Source organism: Charadrius vociferus, unplaced genomic scaffold (genome assembly GCF_000708025.1).
Source record: "Charadrius vociferus isolate BGI_N301 unplaced genomic scaffold, ASM70802v2 scaffold38, whole genome shotgun sequence".
Taxonomy (NCBI): domain Eukaryota; kingdom Metazoa; phylum Chordata; class Aves; order Charadriiformes; family Charadriidae; genus Charadrius; species Charadrius vociferus.
Genome location: NW_009650176.1, coordinates 1043150 through 1060565, shown reverse-complemented (window position 1 = coordinate 1060565; position 17416 = coordinate 1043150).

Genomic DNA, 17416 nt, shown 5'->3' with positions numbered 1-17416 from the left:
GAAAGCAAAGGTGGGGGGAAAGCATTCTCACAAGCATCAACAAAAAAAGCTCAGGGTAATTACGAGAGCGAACAGAGTAACGGGCTAACAATAATATGTTGCAGGGCTGTTAAGACTATTGCAACTCTACAGGGAAAGAAAATGACCTGTGATTTATTTTGAGTTAGCACCTGCAGAACAGTTATATACGTATTTTATTTACTGCATTTTGTCTGTATTGAACATCATTTCTGCACTGCAGATAAAGAGAAAGTAAGGGCCGGTGTGAGAGCATCTATGCTGTTTGAGAAAGCAAAATTACCCTTCGATCTCGTGGTCGGACATTCAAACCCCTTACAGCAAACAGCGGTTTAGGCCGTGGTATGGGGGAACCCGCCGGGTGGGCGGCGAGCGCGACCCTCCGTTAACCCCAGAGACGCGATGGGCCCCGCGGCCGGTGCCACCCTCTGCCCGCCCGGAGCAGAGCCTGCGCCCGACGGACGCTGCTCCGCAATTCCCATCCCCACCCGCCGCCCGTGAGCCCCGGGAAGGGCAGTTACAGACTCCAAAGAGGCTGAGGAATTGACGGCTCTTTTGAGGAGATGTGCTAAATGGCTTCCCACCCCCCAAACTGGGTACTTTTAAGCATTGTATTAGAAGCTGGAAAGAAGTTTCACATAAAACCAAGGTTTCTCCATTTTTCATCAGGTCTTAATCCATAAAACACTGATTGTCTACATAAAACAATAGATTTTTTTTTTTTTTAATTGCACCAGGTTGTTTCAATACAGTGTGTTGTTCCTTATTCCTTGGGGTGTTTGTTGGCCAGAATTACGCAGTCTGAGCAAGATCTCCCCACCCTTGAGGATTTTTGACTGCAGACAGACACATCACGTACATACATTGCAGACATCTCAGGAATTAGGAATTATTTTATTTTTTTAATACTAGTAGAAACTGGCATTCTACATTCCCTCTCTCTATTGAGCTTATGAAGAAAAAGCTCAAAGTTTCATTTGACTGTTTCCAAAATCTGATAGTCTTGAATGGCGAATGACCCTTGTATCATAATTAACACTAAATCATTTAGCATATTATAGGGTTTTTTTAAAAAGGAAAATAACATCAACAGGAAGCTATATTTTCATTTTTGGTCTCTTTTAGCTGCTATCCAATGGCATTTAAAAACCAGGTTTAGGCTTTTAAGTAGATTTAGTGCTGAGTAAAGTGATCTCATTTACCACCATGCCTCAGGACTATAATTTCTAAATAATTCTTATTTCTTCTCGTCACTTCCTCGCTTTTTCATCATCCATCTTACTGCAGACGAGCCATGTTAGGACTTATCCAGGAGAAGTTTTGTCTCTCCCTCCGTGTTTGTGAGCTATTGCCCGCGACATCAACAGAACACGCAGCAGTTGTGTCCCATGTAAATGCGTACAGCCCTCTTTACAGAAGCCACCAGTGGAAGTAGAAAATTATTATTATTGGACTACTCCGAAATGTTGGCTGAAATCTGAACCAGAAATTTTTTCCCCCAAAAAAGCTCAGTACAAAGCTGTTTATGGAAATTAATTCTAATAGCTTCATGGAATCTTCTGTTCAAGCTGTAATGCTTCACATTACACAAATCTTGCCACAAAGGAGATAATAGGCATAGGATACATTGAATTACTAGATAAAGTTCTTATCTGTTCCTCTGCGTTACTTCACTGGGTCTGAAATGACGAGTCATAGTTATTAAAACCATGGCAAATTGCCTGTGATTAGCAAGGAAACCAATACATTATCCTAATATAATTATCTTCTCTATCTGAAGCCCATGACAATCACTAACAACTGTCCCCAGAAAAAACACTTTGCATACCGGTTGTTCAGAGTTCTGTGGAGAACATCTTAAGCCCTTAATTAAATGCTCTTGTAATTAAAGTACATCCTGTACAGCACCTCTCTGTGCCCGGGTACGTTCTGCTGCAGCAGTCTGGTGGGATGGAGGAGGAATTTCCAGGTCTCTCCTGCAGATAAACGGTTTATTCACCAGTGAGGGACCGCGCATGAAGTAGTAGTGAATTTTCAGTCAAGTAGGTTATAAATATCAAGAGCTCCTGGATTTTATAAAACAACCATAAACATTCAGAGTAGAAAATGAAGTGGTTTGTTTTTTTTCTAAGTAGGATATTGTGTAATCACCAAAAGTATATAAAATGTTTTCCAATGCACACAAATGCTCTCCGAATCTGCCAGGCATGACCTCCTCACACTGTACTTCCACGGACCAAACAGATGAAAAAGGGCTTCGGATGTGGCTGGGCGGTGCACTGCAGATTGAGGTCACAGTCAAGCAATCAGCCAGCGATGAACCCCATGAAATCCCGAGTTTTGGGGATGCCTTCGAACCAAGGTGGTCAGCCAGAGCAGCGTCCAGGGCCCACCAACGCACATCCCTCCTGGGAGCATCCTCCCCTGAACCAGCAACGGGGCCCTCCCGGCGAGTTTGCGCACAGGGGCTCAGAGAACAAAACCCATTCGAAGATGTCTGTTTAGGAAGTGTCTATGACGTGTAACCACCCTTCATTTTCATTACGCCAGGTTGGTTAAAACCAACTCAAAATTCAGATCTTGTTCTTCCACTCTTAGGAAGAAAAACCCTACCAAGGCAAGGAACCCAAAACACTCCCCGGAGATGTTGTAGGAAAGGGAATAGGACGGTGCTTCAGCGTGGGATGGCTGCAGCTGCTTTAAGCAGATATTCCGCAAAGATTGCTTTGTCTTAAAAAGCTACAACCAAAATTGTGTTATTACTTTGAAGGAACAAATATTGTCTACAACCAGGTCTTTTGAGGGATATTATGAGCAGCAATAAAAGGATTTGTTTTACAGAAGCACTGGAAGCATTTTTGAAATGCTCATCGGGATGTGAATCCTGTTTCTCCTGGCACCGAACAAACATGCAATAAAGAGTATTTTCCTAATAATCTCAGAGGTAAAGCTAAAAATGGAAACTGCAGAGGGAACTGAAAAGCATAGAGCCCCCATATCCCACCACGATGGACCCGGCTGGTCGGGGGAGCGGGCAGGAGCCAGTGGCCCCTTGCTGTCAGCAGAGGATGCGCAAAGCACACGTGTTTTCAGTTTTACCCCCGTGCGGTGGGAGCTGGAGCGGCAGTAACAGCAGCAATGAAAGCTGGGTCAGCCGCTGTTCTGGACAACACTGGTTCAGAAGTTCGAGTCAGAAGGGAGATCTCACCGCCCCGCTTGACAGCAGTGTTAGGGCACCTTCACACGCCTGGTACGTGCCGCAAGTTGAACCGTTTGCCGTTTTGGTGACATAAGCATCCGTTTAGCTCGTGCACAACCACTATTTTGCTTTTAAATACTTCAGAAGTACCATTAAAGCTCTTTTAGAAAACTTTTGTTCTGACAGATTCAGCTTTCCTGAAGTCAAACTACCCTAAAAAGCAGCCTCTGCATTCCTTTAATGAGGCTTCCTTTAATATTTAGACCAAAATATTATGATTACAGTTATTAATTAGGCATTCCCTAAGTACAGCTTATCTTTGTATTTGACTCATTTCCTGAGAGTATCTTCATAAAAGCACCTGACGATACCAGTCAAGAAATTACATGCAAAAAACCAATCTGCGTTTTCTAGCCACACACCCTGTCTCTTGCTCTGAATAATTACAACTTAAATCAATCATCAAAAATCCATAGCTTACTCTAGTACATCAACATTACATTAATATGGAAATCAATGTTTGCACATGCAAATCGATGACTAAGTGGTTACTGACCATTTGTATTCAGAACCGGCGGATTTCAACCGACAGCTGCACATTGACACCAGGAGCGAAGGTTTCCAATTTCAACCTTACTCACTAAAGAATAAACAAGAAAGAAATCTATTTTAAAACCAAACAAACACACACACCCCCCAAACACAACCCCCTAGACTCACTAGAAAAGAGGATATTACTGTAGCTAATTTATACCCTCTTAAGTGCCATCCACCAGTGCATTACTGAGCCAAAGTACCAAGAAACCTTTGTAATCAAAGTAGCAGTTATTAAGAAGAATAAATAATCCAAACAACAGATCCAATAATAATAAAAAAATCTAAGCAGATGTTTTTATTCCTTTATTTCTGTGTCTTAATACCAAAGCAGCTCTTCACAGGAGCGCCTTTCTGATTGCCTGGCACCTATGGTTTAATTGCATGGTTTAAAAACATTCCTCTGCTAATAGAGGTGTAAAATCTTCATTTGTTAGAATTGTTTGAGTCAACCACAAGAGAGGTTACGGTACTTTATCCTGTACTACAATTAACAGGTTTTGCCGTCGTAGACCCCGAGCCCCAGGGCGAGGATTTCGAGGCGCTCAGCAGTAAGGTGTCCCGAGCGCGGCAGAGCCATACTGGAGGACGCAGGCACAAGAACCAGGGAGAGAGATGTACAGATGTGAACACGGCTCCCAGAGGATGTACAGATGTGTATGTGGCTCCCAGAGCTGCCACAGCAGATGGGAGAGTGAGCAGAGTTCTGCTGAATCCGCAGTTCCCCGGTGCCTCGCTGAGCTGGCACACGTACCTGTAAGATCTGTTTGGCAGCTCTCAGGGAGGCTGTGGCGGTCAAGGCCCCGCCAGGAGCGGGCGGTGGGTGGCACAGAGACACAGGGTCACCACCGGCACCTCCGCCCAGCCACGGGGCACAGCACCGCGTGGGGAGAGACATCCCGGGCTGCATCAAAAGAAGCGTGGCCAGCAGGTCAAGGGAGGGGATCCTGCCCCTCTACTCCACTCTGGTGAGACCTCACCTGGAGTACTGCCTCCAGCTCTGCAGGCCCCAACGTAAGAAGGACATGGACCTGCCGGAGCGTGTCCAGAGGAGAGCCACAAGGATGACCCAAGGGCTGGAGCACCTCTCCTATGAGGAGAGGCTGAGAGAGTTGGGGCTGTTCAGCCTGGAGAAGAGAAGGCTCCGGGGAGACCTTATTGCGGCCTTCCAGTCCCTAAAGGGGCTCCAGGAGAGCTGGGGAGGGACTTTTTACTGGGGCATGGAGTGATAGGACGAGGGGGAATGGCTTTAGACTGGAGGAGGGCAGGTTTAGATTAAACATTAGGAAGAAGTTTTTCACTTTGAGGGTGGTGAGGCACTGGAACAGGTTGCCTAGAGAGGTTGTTGAGGCCCCATCCCTGGAGGTGTTCAAGGCCAGGCTGGAGGTGGCCTTGGGCAACCTGGGCTGGTGGGAGGTGTCCCTGCCCATGGCAGGGGGGTTGGAACTCGATGATCTTCAAGGTCCTTTCCAACCCAAACCATTCTATGAGTCTACGATTCTATGATACCCGGGACAGAGGGCTGAGCCACAGGCAGAGCGTGAGAGCACCATCAGAGGTCTCCACCGCAGGGGCACATCTGACAGCCAAGAACGAGTGAGGCTCCCTCAGACTGCAGAAAGAGCTGAAACGCATGCTTAGCGAGGGAAAAATGCAGAGGGAAAAACAGATCATCTGACATCTAAATTTACAAAACCAAATCATTTATTACATGTTAACTGTGCTCAGAAAGAAAGTTTAATCGCACAAATAAACTTATCTTTTCTGCAGAACTTGGTTTTACTGGCTTCATCTGTCTGCCTCCGTACACCCGAATTCTGAATGCGCTTGGAAACTTCAAACGAACTATCAACTGATTTAAGACAATTAATTCCATCACATACTAAGGAGAAAGGGAGTAAAGGTCAGCTGGCCTCTTGGAATACAGGGAATATCATGAGACTCATGCATTACACCCGATACGCCTGGCATAAAACAGCCTCCCAAAGAATTCAAGCGCTTTGGAAGAAACTCTTTAAAATATTGTATTTATATCGGGTATGTCAGCCACCCATCTTCCAATCAATCAGCAATTCAAACACAAGTCTACTGAAACTCATTTGTTCTAGCAAATCCAAACATCATGTATGCTGCAAAGCTTTTTGTTTGGTTGGTTTTGTTTCGCACACTTGAGGTCAGTCATGGTGTTTGTTCTTCCAGCTGCTTTTGGGTACCAACTACCCCTGCAGCTCACGCTCTCAGGCAGTGCACGCAGCAGAGCGGCTACTTCACACTGCTGTAGTTTCTTTCATTAAGCAAAGCCGCTAGTCCCCGTTCCACAGAAATGAGCAGTTGTGAAGTTCTTTGGCTGCACTATCACTGTCTTTTCATGGACGTAGATTTTGTGAATATATTTGGGGGGGGAATCCTTAGTTTTAAAGGAAGTTATATTGTGCAAAGGAGTAACATGAATGTTACTGAAAAGCTAGCTATTATGGTGCTTTCTCTGTTTCTCAACAACAGCTTCTAGCAAGTTGCAAAGAGAAGGGTCATACAACTGACAGGATTATTTCAGTCCTGTGTATGACTCAGTCTCTACCTAAGCTGTAAGGAGATTGGATGTGAACTCTGTCATGGACAGCTGACCCGGTCATCCAACTCGTCAGTGTTCGAAAAAAATGTGTATTACAATAAACAGCGGCATTTTTAAACTTCCATTTCCACTTAGAATTGCCAAACTGGTGGGTAAAGGACATTTATGTGAACAGACTGGGGTACAAACGGAGACAGTGTCATTTGAAAGCTAAAGTAGAAGACCTGTTGCATTAAACTACCACCACCAGTTTAGCAACATTCAGCCCTGCAAGAGGACAGCTCTTGTCTAAAAAGGGCATTTTTCCAGAGCTCTGACAGTGTATTTTCCAATCCTGTTACCACACCACCAAAGCCATAGGGGACTCTGGAGCTCGGTGATGTCCCAGACCCAGAGCTGTAGCCCACCACAGCCGAACCCAAAAAGCTCTGCGCAGAACCTTCCCAGGGCAGGCTGGATCCCAACGTCTGCTAAACGGCCCTCCCAGCTCCCGCCAGCAGCTGTACCTTGCTGGTGAGGTCCTACAGAAACAAACATCACATCAGCAAAAACAAAGCCAGCGCTGTGAAACAGCAAGGGCTGGGACTTGCCAATCCTCCTGTTTCCATAGAGACAGAAAAGAAATACAGCCAGAAACAAAGGAAATATCGGGTCCTTTTTGGTCCAAAGTGCAGTCTTCATCATTTATCCAGTGATGCAGAATACGTATTCACACAGCCCTTTCGGGGAAGGGAGGTGTGGGGAAGAGCAGCGGCGAGGTCTATGTTCGGAGGTGGCACGGCACAGCAGGAGGGGTCTGCTGAGCCAACAAGGAGCACCAGTGTCCCACCACACCTCTCCAGCCCTGACCCACTCCCAGGGGCTGAACACCCATCAGCGCTTAGAGAACATCTTCTGGACAAGCTTCAGCCAAAGGGCACGCAGCTCGAGCTGCCCAGCGCTGCGCTGCAGCACGGACTCAGCTCCAGAAGTGACCCACAGCAGCAACAGGGGCTTTGCTTCAAACGCACCGTCATGCGCCATGCACACGCACCCCAGGGAACACCAGTGAGGCCACTGGTGCTACCGCCAGCATCCTTGCCCCAGCGATGGCACGTGCCCTCACATGTGCCTAAATTGTGGGAATGTTTTTTCAAAAATCAAGTTAGGAGGGAAGGGGGGGACATAAAAAGCCTTAGTCAATCTGGACTCGAAATTAGACAAGGTACTGGAAAAAAATCATAGTATCAATGAACGGGCAATGGTAAATTATGTATTAGCTCTTCATCTATGCCCAACGTTTCTGCCATAACCTAGGGCATCTTCTGATTTTTGGTTTTATTCATGAGGTTATTTTCTGTTTGAAGGAATTGCCTCCTTTCTGATCTGAGAACAAAAAAAAAAAAATTAAATCTTGGTTTTTAAGTACCTAGCCTGATAAAAACCTTATTTTTCATTTGCAACCTGACTATTTTCCTACACATAAGACAACTCGAAAGAGCAGAGGTTAGGCAGTAAGAGTGCTTCACCTGCCCTTCAACCAGCCCTGAGGGGTTTGTTCATCGCAGCTTGCCCCAGCAAAGCCCTTCGGGCGTGGGTTGAAAGAGAAACCTACTTAAAGGCTGAACTACTTTCTGAAGTGTCCTCTCTCTTGCTTTTGATGGTCTTCTAGTGGCAGCTGGCACTAACACTGCAAGAGCTACGAATTCTCGGTCCTGCGTGGTGTGGTGCTCCTTCATCCACTTCTGCAATAAAACACAGCTCTCTTTTCTGCTCCAGCAGCAGAAAGGGTCTGAATCCTGCAGGAAGGTGGACATCAGCAGTGCCTTCAGTGAGGAAAGAGCCTTCTGCCCCTTCGGCCTGAAGGGCATCTTGCAGAGGAGACGGGGACATGTCACTTCTCCAGGGCACAGTGTGCCCTGAAGTTGTCCCCGCGTTGGGGAGCAGAGCATCCCGTAGCTGCTGCAGTGCAAGGCAGGCCAGATAAACACTCCGGCTTGGAAACACAAAACTAACTCCTCCTGCTCCTTAATATTTTAACCTAATTTTCATGAATACTTATCTTCCAATTTATCCTCCAAACCTCTTTATTATGGCCTTAGCTTCTTATAATTAGAAATTTTTAAGTACAGTTCTATATCTTTTTCCCTCAGCTCAGATAAAGACTTATCTCCCTCCCGCAAAAGGGAAACGTCACTGGCCAGAAGCACCCAGTCCCCATCGCCCCAGCACGAGGACCCGCAGCCCATTTCCCAGCCCACATAACTGTGCCTGATGCAAGCGCACAGCCTTCAGAACAGAAACCCAGACTGCACCGCTTCCCTCCCTACCAAAAAAAAAAATCAGTATTACCTCCACCGGGAACCTTTAATTCTCAATCTCTCCTTATTTCCAGTCTGTTCAGTGTCTTCATTTCCTTCTCCTCAGTGTGAGCTCCATCTCTTTCCAGTCCTGCTCCTTCCACTCACGTTGTTTTCACAGAACGGATTAGGTTAGAAGAGACCTTAAAGATCATCGAGTTCCAACCTCCCTGCCATAGGCAGGGTCACCTCCCACTAGACCCGGTTGCCCAAGACCACGTCCAGCCTGGCCCTGAACCCAGAATCACACAATGGTTCAGGTTGGAAGGGACCTTAAAGACCATCCAGTTGCACCCCCTGCCCTGGGCAGGGACACCTCCCCCCAGCCCAGGTTGCTCCAAGCCCCGTCCAACCTGGCCTTGAACACCTCCAGGGATGGGGCAGCCACAGCTTCTCGGGGCAACCTGCCCCAGGGGATCACCACCCGCACAGGAAAGAATTTCTTCCTCAGATCTCATCTAAACCCGCCCTCTTCCAGTTTGAAGCCATTACCCCTCATCCTCTCACCCCATGCCCATGTAAAAAGTCCCCCCCCAGCTCTCCTTTAGGCACCTTTCAGATACTGGAAGGGGCTCTGAGCTCTCCCCTTTTTGGCCTTCTCTTCTCCAGGCTGAACCCCCCCAACTCTCCCAGCCTGTCCTCCCAGCAGAGGGGCTCCAGCCCTCCCAGCATCTCCGGGACCTCCTCTGGCCCTGCTCCAACAGTTTCTCCTCACTTGTTTCTCCTCAGGGTGATGCCATCAACCCTTTTACCACTCCTCAAACCCACCACCTTTTACCCCTCCTTTTGTTCTTTACCAACACTCACATAACCTACACTTACACTCACATACCCTACGCCACGTGCTGCAGAAAGCAGTGGTTTTAGCACCAACGCGCTGTGCTAACCTTGCAGATCTGAACGCCTCCCTGCGGGGATGCCCCGTGCCACACACCCCCCCCTCCATCTCCACACAAAAGGAAAGTTCGGCCCTGAACATCTGTTCACGGCTCCCACCGGCCTCAAAATCCCCCGGCACTAAAGCAATAGCAACCCCTGCTCCTGCCGGCACATCTGTCGGCAGTGGAAGTCATTTGAACGCTGTACAGCAATTGGGTCCTAATCCTACCTTGTCAAATTAGTTCCATTTGTTAAATAATGATCCTTTGTTTTTCATGCTAATAATTCTCCAGGCTCTGTAAAATAGGTTAGTACGGGTAGGTTATTTTCTTCAGAAAAGCACATCTCTAAGTGGCATAACAGATTGATCAGTTCTTGGCTTATTCTTCAATCTGACTTTTTGTATTTTTAAGGACTTGTATAAAAGCTTAAGACTGGATTGTGCCTAGATACAAAGGACACAACGCATCTATAAAAAAACCCACAACTGTAAAAGTAGCACTTAGTTCACACGAGCAAAACAAACACAGCATGGCTATACCAAGGTTAGAATTGGTACTTAAGGTAAACCTAGAAAAATACAAGATTTAGATGGATTTTGAAAAGGGCAAGTTTTGCAAGAGCGGTGAGCGTGGTGGAGTGAGGAAATTGCTGCTCTCGCTGTGAGCATCACCTTCCAAAGGCAAACAGTGAACTCTTTTTTTTTTTTTTTATTTTAAACCAAGAAAATCTTTTCTCCATTCAGCAGTTTAACACCAACTATGAGAGCTTAAGAATCAGGTTTTCCACAAGTCGTTACTAAAAAGAGGGCAATTGGTGTCACAAAACGTGTTTGGCGTTGTTTCAAGTTGCAGATTTAATAACATCCAGAGAACAGGAACACAACCAAATTGGCTACAGGTTTTTTCCCCGCGTTTCTCCCAGTGCCGGGACTTGCTGCCCTCCTGCAGCCCTGTCTCTCGCTTTTCTTCTTGGCTTTGCCCGGCACACGAAAGGGGCTGCAGAGTTGGACCTCCAGCGAGTGCTCAGGTTAGAGAAAACAGCTGCCGAGAGGAGCAAATGTTAACTACAGCGGCACGAGTACCCGAAAGCACCTTTTCCATATGAGCGTACAGCAACAGAGCCGACCCCGCGCTCCCCGGCGGCGCCCACGGGGCTGCAGCGAGAGCCAAACGCGGATGCCAAACCGACACTGAACGCTGCCCAGCAGTGGCCATCCCCACCAAAGGACCTGGCACGGCTGCGCTCCAGCTGATCTCAGCGCTCTTGACCTCAACAGCTTTACCGGTACCTAAATATAAGACGGGTGCAGAGCTGGGCGATGCGTCCTTCGCAGCCTTTAGAGAGCATTCAGCTGCACAGCCCGCCAGCAAGTCAGCAGGCAGTGATTAATTAATAGCAGCCTCGGCCCAGACCTGTTAAGTTTCTGCGTTATTGGCTTCACCTCACTCGCTATAAACACCCCTCTACGCCTTCCCGCCTCTTCTGACCTTCATAACTATTCATCTGATTTCAGTATTGCGAAGCAGCGCATTTCCCTCGATACGGGTACGGCCCCTCGCAGCAGTGCCTCGCGTGTGCCCACGGCGCGCCGCTCGCAAACCGTCTGGAGAGGTCACAAATCCGGGAGAGGGGCTCAGGACCTGCCCCGGGCTAGCGGGGGGGGATAGCTTGGTGATCTTCACCCTTCACTATTTGTGCACCTAATAAAGGTCTTGTTAGGGGAAAAAGTGGAAATATGTTAAAAATTAATATACTGCGATGAATATAAAGCAGAATCCTAATAAAGAGCTACGGGGGAAGGCAATACTTTGTGCTGAGATGAAGCATGCCGGGAAGAGCGCGCACTCCGTGTGCTCTGACCCGGGACAAACGCGCACCCTGCAAAAACCCGGGTACTGCAACAGCAGAGACTGCACCGAAAATCTATTTCAAGAATTAAAATATGGAAAATGAACTCCTTTCTATTCAAAGTGTACATAATCAGATACGATCCACTCTAAATACAGCCTGATGAAGGAGGATTTTTAGGTTGCCTTAAAAAAAGTCAATTGACATGAGCCCCTCGGGCCATTTTTTCCTCCTATGGCTTCCTCAAATCCACAGTATTCCATATTGTGAAACAAAACTGAGAAATTATGTTCCTTTGGAGACACCTACTATGCAGAAATAATTAAATCCTGTAATAATCTCTGTTTACATACCTTACGAATGCAAGAACCAAACGAGCTTAATTCAAGAAAAAACCTGTATCAGATTTAAAATCTCCCTTTTGCCTGGCTGATTAACATGACTGTGTACGCGCAACTGCCCGGGCAGCTGTGAGGGACGGGTAGGGACGGGCTGGGAAAGACGCTGCACAAGTACAATCTTTCTCTCCTCTCTCTTATGTTTTCTTCCCATAACTACTGAAGGAACCCGGAATACAAACAGCTGACGGTTCCCCATGGAAAACACGGCAGGAAGCACACGCCGTCGTTTAGAGCTAGGAGCACGTGCCTAAATCCAGAGCATCACTTGGAGTACACTTAAAGTCATCCCTATTAGAAAAACAGTTGAAAATGTGCAACGCAGTTTAAAATGTGCTTATATATTTTCCTAAGGATATGTTTTTCTCATAATGGTGCCGATACCAGATACACACCTTAAGGATGTTTGTAGCTTCTGAACTATTCGTAGCTGACTATTCATTTCATTTTTTTCCTTTTCTTGTGCACAAACTCACCTGAAGACTCACCACCCGTCAGCACATCCTCGACTGCCGGGGTGGGCTCACCTTGAGGGCAGGTCAGAGGCCACGCTCTCCGGCCAGGAGGCAGTCACGAGAACCTCTGTAGTGAAACACCACTTGATACAAAGCCGTATTCAATTATTTTTCTCCAAGAATATTTATTAAAACGCTGAGGAAAAAAATAAATTATATCTCTCTTTTGCTGCTTATGGAATTGGAGGTGGGGTATTTAGCTCCATTTCATTTGCATTCCAGTAGAAAATCTTTATATTTAGATACTCTCACTCAGGTGAGAGCTATTAAACTTGGAGCTGTGCATCTTTTATTTTAGTTTATGCCACACTACAACAGTATTTGAGTATTTGGTCTTCACAGTTGTACTCATCCATGACTGCCACACAAAAAAAAAGACCAGGAACATTTTAATAAACTAATCTAAAGTATAGGGGAAGACGTTTTTCCCCTGGGGCACACCTGCCACCACAGGAAGACATGGCATCATGCAAACCGTACAGCATGTCCCGAGCCCCCACGCAGTGTCCCATCTGGAAAAAAACCAGAAGAGGAGCTGTGGGTACACCACAGTGCCACAGCACAGGGGGGGAACAGGAGGGAGCTCTGGCAGTGCCACAGGCACGTCCTCATGCCTACAGACTGGCACTATTGACAGTGAAGAGCATCAAGGACAAGTAGCAGAGCTCAAAGGCACGCCTCAGAAGTTGCAGAAGAAGTTTTCATTAATACCATCCATCCCCATGATCAATTTCCTAGCTGGAAAGGGGCTTCATATGGGACTTGTCTTACGCAGTTTCCTTCTTAAAAGGATGTATTGCTTTTCTCGGATCTTCAGAGAAGCATCAGACATCAATAAAGGCGGTACTGATTGCCTGTAACTGAAACCAATAAGACCAACAGACTCACAGACTGGTTGAGGCTGGACAGGAGCTCCGGGGTCCATCTGGTCCCGCTCCCTGCCCAAGCGGGGCCACCCGGAGCCGCCTGTCCAGGGCACTGTCCAGAGGGCTTCGGAGCATCTCCACAGATGGTCAGATGGATGCCCAAGGTCCCCGGGCAGCCTGTGCCACCGCTGGGTCACCCGCACAGCAAGAAAGCTGTTCCGGACTTTGAGGCAGGCTGTACTCCAGATGTGGGGTTCTGCCCTTCCGTCTCCTTCAAAAAATATTCCTGAAATTCCTTAAGGATGAATTCTTGAAGGTTATGAGAAATTCCACCCATTCGACTGCTATCTGATCCCGTGCTGATTATATATTTAATCAATATGCTTTTTTCATGTGTTAACTACATCAGTTCAACTAGCTCTGCATTTTATTCCACAATTGAAATTGTTTGATACGATCAGCTTTATTGGTTTATCTTTGCTGTTTTAAAATTAGATTTGTTTTCCATATACTTTCTGGTCCTCAGAGTTTGCTCTGAAGTATATTAAGTTAAACCTTTAAAAAGACATTCTTTGTGTAACTCTCTCCTGTTAACTCTTGCTGCTTTGGTGCTTTTAACCCATAAATGAAGCATCTTAACTAAAGCATTCTAACTTTTTTCTTAAATCAATCCCGTTATCTAGAATGAAGGTAAGGGCACTGAGTTTCTACCTCACCTGGGAAATTGATCAGCCAGTTGGGCAGAAATCCATTTTTAAAAGCCATAACAGAACATCCAAGGCTGTCTTCCAGTTAATCTCCCACCCTTATCAGGTAACAGCTCCCTCCACAGCTATTGTGGTACTCCTGACCACTTTTTACTCTTATTTTTTCACTGTGCAAAGCTGAAAACTCAGTTCTAGATCTCTTTTACTGAATTAATGATATTTAGTAATGTTTCTCTGCAAATTATTTTTGCTGCAAACTTAAAGACTTTTTTTTTTATGTCTCCACAATTCTCAATATGTTCACTGGCATTTAAACTCCAAAAAGCCAGCGGGAAAATCAGATGTGCTTTAAATTAGGCAGCCCTGACCATCTGGCTTTGAGGGCTTTTGTTTTTAAAACAGCAGCCACACTGGCGGTTCAATAACTGGTCAGAGCCAAGAGGTCCATCAGTTGTGCTTGGATTCTGCAAAACATGTAAGTAGATACCCTATGATATTCCCTTTCTATGACAAACCAGGCAATTTGAGATAAATCCAGTTTTAAACAAATGATGCAACCCTGCTTAGGTCAACTGGTACCCAAAGTGTGGCCCGTGTGTATCCTTCATCCCCCTGAGCCAGGACACTACCTCAACATGCTTGGGCGGGAAGGGCTTCTTCACTGTCCCCCCTTATTCATGCTTCATACTGCATTGGTTGAATCTTGTGGGTTTTGTCCCCGTCTGCTCCGCACCCACCCCACCCCCCCGAAGTGAATCCCTAATGACCTGCAGAAACTCCAGGGCCATTGCCTTATTGAGGCAGGACTCTAAGATAAGGGACATATTTGCCTTTTTTTTTTTTTGTAAATTCATAGAATCGCTGAGGTTGGAAGGGACCTTTAAGATCATCCAGTGCAACCATCGACCTACCCTGACAAAACCACCCCTAAACCATGTCCCCAAGTATCACATCTGCCCTTTTTATAAACACCTCCAGGGATGGCGAATCCACCCCCTCCCTGGGCAGCCTCTTCCAATGTCTAATAACCCTTTCCATGAAAAAAACGTTTCCTAATATCCAATCTAAACCTCCCTGGCATGTCTTGAATCCACTCTACCCCAAATTAGCACTATCCCATTCTTCAGCCTGAACAGCCTGAATGTAACAGTTCAGTTTTGCTCACCTGACAGCCATAAAAGATAAAGTTTTGAAGAAGTGGTTGTGAATCAACTCTATTGACATCTGAAAGAGTTACAGAGTTTGACTGAGACAGGACAGCTACTGGAGGTCTAGAAACATGCCAATTTGGAAAAAAAGAAGGAAATTAAGGGGAAAATGGTTAAACTACCCTTAACAGGTTATTAGCTTGTATCGGTTTTACTTGTAGCGCTACAAATCCAGATCTGCACGAGTACCCGAGATATCAGAGCAGATGAAGTCCTATTACGTTGCAGCACTGAGATGCAAGATTTGTCAGCTCAGTGAACCGTTCGCTCTTAAAATAAATGAGTGGTTTATTGACCTTTCAGTGATTGAGACAAAACTAAAAGCCAAAAATACTCCAGCAGCGAGCAGGCAACATGGGCGATCACTCAGAAGTTTCCAGCTCGCAATGGGAGCGCAGCCCTGAAGGTCACCGTGGTGCTTCACTGCAGCGTAACAAGGACTGCATTGATTTGCTGAAAACTTCTGCTAAGTAACCCAGAGGTTTTCCCTTTATGCTCACTTAACTCCTTACTCATTTTTTGTTATGACCACATATATCTGCTCCTTTAGCCTCACTGCAATATACCAGGACTGCCATAATTTGGGGGGAAAAAAAAATAATAGGGCCATTACTTCCCCATCCTGAAAGTATTTTCACACACGGTGGTTTCTGACTCTCAAGCTGTGCCATCCGTTTCAGGGGGACCAGTTGGGACACTGAAGTTAGCCACGCTCAGGTCCAGAGCTTTAGAAGGTGCCCAAAACACAGTGAGCGTTGTACCCAGAGACTGCGCCTTTGACATGCCCACGTCACTCTCATGATTTAATAAGAGAAAGGAGAAATAACTGCTCCTGAGCAGCCCATTTCTCCGAAGTACAGCTGGTACCAGGTTACTGCCTGCAAGACCAGCGGCAGTTTCAGCAGCCGGCACCGGACCTGCAGAAGGCCGGGCAGAGCATCCCCCTCCCCGGGCTGATGGCAGCTCCCGCTGGGGACAGCAAGCCTGGGCTGTCACTCCTGCTGTGCATTCACACTACATATTCACATAAAAAAGCAGTGTTTAAGTATCCTCCTGCAAATGGTTAGCACGTGGCCTGGTCCCTCGGTACGCCCCGATTTGAAGGGGGAACTCTCACTGGGGGGGCTCAGGACCTGCTCATTTTACAGGCACAGACTCACAGCGGCACTTTTGTAGCAGTTTCACGGGCTGTGGTCTGTATGGTATGCCCGGTACACTGGATTAATTCAGTAGCTAAACATATATAAAAAAGTACATCAAGTCACACGTTTGACACACATGAAAGCAATTTAAGACTGATTCAGAAAACTGGACCAAGAAACCACCCGCTGCTGCTTCGGTTTTCACTAAGGGTGAGAGAGGAGAAAGCCAGCGCTCCCTGTTGGCATCTGGTGCCCGGCGGGGGAGAAACCAAGGTTTGCTTTAGTGTATCCGCTCTACAGAACACTTAAACCAATAACATCAATTCTACTTGAAGTTGTTCCACTCCAAGTGATGCGTCCGTTGTGTACAGAGCAAAAGCGCTGGGCCCCGCGTCCCAGGGGTTGGGGGGGTCCTGACTCCCCGGGTCCACGTTCTCATTCCCCAGAGAGCAGCTCACTGCTAAATTTGTGACATGCTTTTTTGGCTCAGGATCCCGATTCCCCACCAGCCTGTCACCCAAGCTTGAAGAGGCAGTGTCACACAGTCCCTCCCTTTGCCCCCGGGAGTATATAATAAGGCTTCTTAAAGCAAAAGGGCTTCTGCAAGAGGTGTCTAAACCATCTCACCGTGAGACACAGCCTGGTGGTTATTGCCCTTCTGCAGGTCTTTCCTCAAGAAAAACCTACTTTGGATCCAGGGTCCTCCATACCATGGGCAAGATCTTCCAGCACTCAGAAAAAGAGCCCGAGGACGATGCCGAGAAGTGCCCAATGTAGGTCACCTTAATGAGACCGGAATGAGCATCCTTTGGAAATACCCATATCCTCTCGGCAGAGAGCTGCCTGCCACTTCCAGCAAAGCAGGGTTTCACACTTTCCCCTGCCCTTCGGAGACTGAGTTTCGTGCTTCACCTTCAGACACCCCCAGCTCCTCCTCTGCACCGTGCAAGGTTTGGCACCGCCTGGTTGGGCTGCCCACTGTCCGGCTGCGATTCCCCATCCCATCTTGTGAACCTGGACAATATTCCATGGAGGTGAGGGGGGATGCTGTGAACTTCTATGTGCCAATGTTCAAATGAACAAGTCTTTTGTGTCCGATGAATAAACACAAAGAGGTAAATGCTTAAT